A 7,189-nucleotide genomic window follows, 5' to 3' on the forward strand; every position below is an offset into this window, starting at 1 on the left:
GTGTTCTGCATGTTTGATGAAAGGTAGAGTGTGATTAGAGTTATCAGTGTTCTGCGTGTTTTATGTAAGGTAGAGTGTGATTAGAGTTATCAGTGTTCTGCGTGTTGTAAGTAAGGTAGAGTGTGATTAGAGTTATCAATGTTCTGCATGTTTTATGTAAGGTAAAGTGTGATTAGATTTATCAGTGTTCTGCGTGTTTTATGTAAGGTAGAGTGTGTTTATAGTTATCAATGTTCTGCGTGTTTTATGTTCGGTAGAGAGTGATTAAAGTTATTAATGTTCTGCGTGTTTTATGTAAGGTAGAGTGTGATTAGAGTTATCAATGTTCCGCGTGTTTTATGTAAAGTAGAGTGTGATTATAGTTATCAATGTTCTGCGTGTTTTATGTTCGGTAGAGTGTGATTAAAGTTATTAATGTTCTGCGTGTTTAATGTAAGGTAGAGTGTGATTAGAGTTATCAGTGTTCTGCGTGTTGTATGTAAGGTAGAGTGTGATTAGAGTTATCAATGTTCTGCGTGTTTTATGTAAGGTAGAGTGTGATTAGAGTTATCAATGTTCTGCGTGTTTTATGTAAGGTAGAGTGTGATTAGAGTTATCAATGTTCTGCGTGTTTTATGTAAGGTAGAGTGTGATTAGAGTTATCAATGTTCTGCGTGTTTTATGTAAGGTAGAGTGTGATTAGAGTTATCAATGTTCTGCGTGTTTTATGTAAGGTAGAGTGTGATTAGAGTTATCAATGTTCTGCGTGTTTTATGTAAGGTAGAGTGTGATTAGAGTTATCAATGTTCTGCGTGTTTTATGTAAGGTAGAGTGTGATTAGAGTTATCAATGTTCTGCGTGTTTTATGTAAGGTAGAGTGTGATTAGAGTTATCAATGTTCTGCGTGTTTTATGTAAGGTAGAGTGTGATTAGAGTTATCAATGTTCTGCGTGTTTTATGTAAGGTAGAGTGTGATTAGAGTTATCAATGTTCTGCGTGTTTTATGTAAGGTAGAGTGTGATTAGAGTTATCAATGTTCTGCGTGTTTTATGTAAGGTAGAGTGTGATTAGAGTTATCAATGTTCTGCGTGTTTTATGTAAGGTAGAGTGTGATTAGAGTTATCAATGTTCTGCGTGTTTTATGTAAGGTAGAGTGTGATTAGAGTTATCAATGTTCTGCGTGTTTTATGTAAGGTAGAGTGTGATTAGAGTTATCAATGTTCTGCGTGTTTTATGTAAGGTAGAGTGTGATTAGAGTTATCAATGTTCTGCGTGTTTTATGTAAGGTAGAGTGTGATTAGAGTTATCAATGTTCTGCGTGTTTTATGTAAGGTAGAGTGTGATTAGAGTTATCAATGTTCTGCGTGTTTTATGTAAGGTAGAGTGTGATTAGAGTTATCAATGTTCTGCGTGTTTTATGTAAGGTAGAGTGTGATTAGAGTTATCAATGTTCTGCGTGTTTTATGTAAGGTAGAGTGTGATTAGAGTTATCAATGTTCTGCGTGTTTTATGTAAGGTAGAGTGTGATTAGAGTTATCAATGTTCTGCGTGTTTTATGTAAGGTAGAGTGTGATTAGAGTTATCAATGTTCTGCGTGTTTTATGTAAGGTAGAGTGTGATTAGAGTTATCAATGTTCTGCGTGTTTTATGTAAGGTAGAGTGTGATTAGAGTTATCAATGTTCTGCGTGTTTTATGTAAGGTAGAGTGTGATTAGAGTTATCAATGTTCTGCGTGTTTTATGTAAGGTAGAGTGTGATTAGAGTTATCAATGTTCTGCGTGTTTTATGTAAGGTAGAGTGTGATTAGAGTTATCAATGTTCTGCGTGTTTGATGTACGGTAGAGTGTGATTAGAGTTATCAGTGTTCTGCGTGTTTGATGTAAGGTAGAGTGTGATTAGAGTTATTAATATCCTGCGTGTTTGATTTGTTAAAGCTTATAATTTTGCTGTAATAGAGCAGAATTCGGCGCGTGAATTTTCAAACTAGGGTTGTATTAATAGCATTAAAGTAGATAGTGTTTCGACTTAAAACAGATACAAATGTTGGGTCCAAACTAAGTCTTAAACTTTTATTAATATTCTATCATTAACACTTAATCTAGTTTGCAGGACTCGCTGGATTTGTTTCTTCTGTTTCTTTGAATTTAGTAAGCAAATCATCAACAAATCTTTTAGATTTTTGATGTCACTTATTTTCAAACATCGTTACTCGTTATGCATATGAATCGTCACAACCAAATGTGCGCTTTTTCATGAGGACATTACAGTTATGGAGTCTATTATTGCTTGTCATATTATATCTTTTCTCGGGTCGATGAATCCAGGTACTGACCGAAGTCAAAGGCTACAATTGTTTTATTATTTTCAAAACAGTTATGTTAGCAATCTGAAAAAAACACAGCAAAAAGCTACGGAAGCGGGACGATAAGTTCGTTTGGAGACACGTCATTATTCTATTTTTAGAAACACCCAGTCCTTCAACAAATATCACGCGCTCCAAGTCAATATCGGTTTTTATCGGTGGACACGTGATTCACTTCTGGCCAATCACTTGTCGGGAATAATATGAAAAAATAATAAACGGTATTGCTGACGTTAAGCGGAACCCCATCTTCTGATACTATCGCGTGTATACATGTATAGCATGCTTACCGGTTCATATTAGTTACCACTGTATTGTACTGTATAGTGTTTAGTTCATTCCGAAATACTGTATCTATTACCAAATTTAAAAGGTGCAATCTATGTTCAATTCATTTTTCAAGATGCAAGGTGGTAGCATATTCTGATGGATTATTTTAGTCCCCGAGGATAACCTTAACCTTGAAAGTTCACGGTTCTAATAATACAGGCATTACTCTTTTATTGTTCTCTTTTTTTCTTTTTTTCATTCATATATAATTAAGGGTTTTTTCGTCCTTTCCTTTTGTTTCAATTATTTTGAGATACATAATGCCGTTTCAAATATCGAAACATATATGAATTTGTCGTAAGTCATCAGATGAAGTATTTAACATAGCATCCTTTATCACATTTTTTAATTTGCTATATAACTCACCGCTTGCAAGATGAACGTAGAACGCATACTTGTTAGCACCTATAAAATTTGATGAATGATTCAGTAGGCAAAAATTATTCAATTTAATTATGGATTGAAATAGATGATACATTGTAGTCCTTATATTTGAAAACAAATTATTTTAACCGTATTACTAGTAGGTTTCTCTTGTGTCATGCATAATTTTGAATGAACAATGCATGAAATCGATGAATTTACGTAATTTTATTAACGTTAAAAATACCAAATGATTTTAACCGTATAAGATGGTTTCTTCTGTGTCATTGACTTTTTTAAAACAAACTTTGAAGCGAAATGGTGGAACAACCATGTTCTGCGAGAAAAAGGTCGCGTCTTCTATGGTTCCTTTCTTCGTTTTGGTGACAACCGCCAATCGAAAAACACTTTGGGAATTTCCGTCATCGTTTGAATCTAATTTCACATCATAATTAGTTTCCTAGTATGACGGAGGGACCTGATTTTTTTCCGAATGGATTTTATTCATATGCGATAGTTCATGCTGCTATTGAGTGAATGTGGCAAAATATTCGGATGGATTCAAATCGAATTTCAAACCAATAATACGATGGTTTTTGCATTGATTGTGCTTCACATAAAAGGCGACCGTTTCCCGCAGGCATGCTCAATCACTGATTATTTTATATGAAACATTCACACATTATTTCTTGGTTCATTGTTATGATCATTCAAGTTCATACAATGTACCTCCATAACTTAAGCGTGCTTTTTACAATTCCGTCAAACACACTGGCTTCGAGCTTTTGTCTTTCGATGGAACGCATGCATTTAAGTATATAGTCTTACTGTACTTTCCATAGATGGCATTGAGACAACGCAGTAACGGAACTTAATTTCAATCTTTAACGCTAGGTTGAGGTGGTGATCCTTATGACTTCACGAACATAGTCATATTGAAGTTATTTTTCTGTAGATCTCAGAGGCGTTTACAAGACAATTATTTCCAAGAGGAGGAGAACGGTGTTGACGACAAGATAGATGAAGACAGTGAAACGGATGTTGAAGAGGTGAATCAAGAGCGGAAACCATTTCTTAGTCGTTCAAAAAGTACGCCATAAAATATGTTTTCATATACGCGTTCTTGGAAGACGGTGCTAGATGACATTTGTCTGTTTTTGGTCTGGCATCTAAAGCAAAGTTGGAATCGGAATTAATTCTCGAGGTTTGATTTTATGAAACAGCGGTAGAGTAGAACAAACATAAAAATCAAATGTAATGCTTTGAATTATGATTCTTAAAAACAGACAGTTTGACACTGAACTGAAATATAAAAATATTCAATAATGGACAGAGAAAAAAAACTAGCATTTTCAAGGCATTTTTTTACTTTCGTGAAAAGAATGAAAGATCGTTATAGTTCAGACGCCCGGGAGATGCATATTCCCACCACTTTGTATGGCATTAAATGCTAAGCATTAACATTGGTACGGGGGCATTTCTTCCTCTGTGACAGTATGTATATTGATTTAGCCTTCTAATGGGATAAACAAACTAAAGGAAGTCCAGTAATACGTACTTAACTCCCTGTGTACCATGATACAATATCAAAACTGCTGTTTAGAGTACTTATTCAAGGAAATTGATGGCTCCTTGGCTGATCGTCATCTTCTTTTAAGCATCAGCGCGTGTGCCATGGTGCTAGTGTCGAGTGTAGAATTTGTTAATGACTATGCAAGGACCAGTGCGTGGATTGGACTGTTACAGTTTCTTAATATTCATCTTCAACCTAGTATCAACACGTGTTGTTCTGTTGTTCTGTGAGGGCGCATTCGTCTTCATTCAAAATCGATTGGTATATGTGCATCATTTAGGTTGATAGGTCAGTGAGGACACCTTCATCTTTATTCAAGAATCGTGGATCATTTACAATCCAGTATCGGTCGGTACATCATATACGTAGTTAGTTCAGAGGGGGTACCTTCATTTTTAATCCAACATCGGTTTAAATATGTTTAAATGTGTTCGGCCCATTTTGAGCCAAGTTGCCTTCTATTACATGATTGAAAAAGTCTAGTTTTAATATCAAAATATGATTTGTTTAATTGTTGATGAATAACTTAGGATTATAAAAATAAAATACAATGATTGTTTTTTTCTTTTAATATTGTATAAATTTATAATATCTAAATAATGTCACTGAATAAGAACCTTTTGACTGTATATACGGCAGTAAACAAGCCCTCACATAAGTGATGATACAATCCTTTTTTTGCCCAGTGTTAAAGAGATATGGCGGGTTGCTATGCCTATTTACCCAAGGCTATGTTACGCTAGTGCGCGCATCCAACCGTGCACTGTTATGGTGCGTCCTCAGGTATTTTTATACAGGTAGCAATATCGGAATCCGTGTCTAAGAATAGATAATTGTAAACAGACCACATATTTGGTATTTCGGCATTATTTGTTAATGATTAAGCACTTGACATAATTACTATTGCCAGTTGGAGGGTAAAACAATTCATAAATTTCATCCAAAACAGTCTCACCTACAAAGCGTAGCTGTACTGTACACGTGTACAGGGATTTGTTGACATGCTTCGATAAAAGTATGTCGCACTAAATAATAAAGAAATTATTACTAACAAAACTGATAAATCAATAGGTATGTTATTAAAATGAAAACAAAATGTTCCATTATTTAAAAAAACAAACACTATTGCCTTATTAAGGAAAATGATCACATGCCTAAATATTTAAAAAAAAAAAAAAAAAAAATGAAGGAGGATTCGAACCTGCACCGTTTTTTTCTAGTCGCAAGTAAACTGCGTTACACATTCGACTGCATAGAACATATAGATATTTGCAATTACAAACTTATTTAACCCGAGAAACACCGGTCGCAAAAGAAACTTGATCACCCATGTTTTTCATTATTTTGAGCACTTTCCCAAAGGCGGACCACTTTTCCGTCACACGATTTGTTTTTGCAAATTACATCAAGGTCACAAAAAGTTTATTCAAAAGTTGGTCCTCGGATGGGAAAGTGCTGAAAGTATTTTTCAAGTCCGGGAAACCCCATCACTTTCATAGATATAGTGTATATGGCTATATTTGCAGTATCATATTAGCAATACCTAATTTCTCAGCAGTTTCAAAATTCATATTCAATTGGTTTTGTATCCTTTGTATGCATTTTTGCTACCCGAAATCTTTTATTATATACGGCAAGGGTGGATATAATATTAAAATAACACACATACCTCAAACAGTTCGTTTAATTCATGTTGTATGAAATCGATGCTTAACAAAATTTCACTCGAGTGTTTACGAATGGCGAATAGACGGTACGAGTTATCGGCCTTGAAATTGTATGACACCCGGTGAGGGCACTGCGAAATCGGTAACATATTTTCCCGCCACTGGGAGTCGGCGGTCCCTTTACTTTAGGTCTCTGGTGGATCTGAACTTTATAAAATATTGTAAAAGTACAAACTTAAGCGGTATGTTTAATTTTTGCTTTTGTCACACTTAAAACCTTGCGCTAATTTATTATTGCGCAAATTAACGTTTTTTGTAATTAGTTGTCTATTGCATATTGCTTTTTCATTGTTCTAAACATATTTTATTGTAATTTCTATGCAATGGGAGTTGGGCATACGTTTAACAACTTATATTAAGCCCTTTCCCTACAATATATCATTACAAATTTTCAAGATGACATTGCATATACTGTAAGCGCGCCAATTCATCAATGCTATGAGCTCTTAGCTAACATTGTATAATACGCTAAACTTTGATTCCGCTAAATTAAGTACTCGTACAGTATGTTTTGTACATAATAATGTTTGTTTGTGATATGTTTATCTCTAAAAGAGTTAGAGTTATTGTTTTACGTTTATATATTTCACAATGGAAAAAACGACATCCAAGCGATGGCGAGAAAGAGTTTGCGGATTGGAGTATTCAATGGTGTGTCATGTCACTATAGAAAGATACTGTGAAAGTTGATATTCTGGCGTATAGAAATTTTCGCTCATTGACTTTTTAAACTAAACGCTGTTTGGAAATGCCCGTGTTGGTAATAGCTCTTGAGTCCATAAGTGTGTACATAGTTATCGTTAAATAATTAGTTACGTTATTTATTTATATGTTTTTCAATAGAAGAGCGAGGCA

General features: G+C 34.5%; 1 protein-coding gene across 1 annotated transcript in view; it reads left to right on the forward strand.

Moving 5' to 3' along the window:
- LOC110446160 overlaps nt 1-5,346 on the forward strand; it is a 30,814-nt gene extending 25,468 nt beyond the window's left edge. Inside the window, exon 11 of the mRNA XM_021491162.1 lies at nt 3,990-5,346. The gene's annotated coding sequence lies outside the window, so the exon portion shown is untranslated. The remainder of the gene's footprint in view (nt 1-3,989) is intronic.
- Nucleotides 5,347-7,189: the final 1,843 nt, after the last annotated feature.

Source organism: Mizuhopecten yessoensis, unplaced genomic scaffold (assembly GCF_002113885.1).
Source record: "Mizuhopecten yessoensis strain PY_sf001 unplaced genomic scaffold, ASM211388v2 scaffold2597, whole genome shotgun sequence".
NCBI classification, from domain to species: domain Eukaryota; kingdom Metazoa; phylum Mollusca; class Bivalvia; order Pectinida; family Pectinidae; genus Mizuhopecten; species Mizuhopecten yessoensis.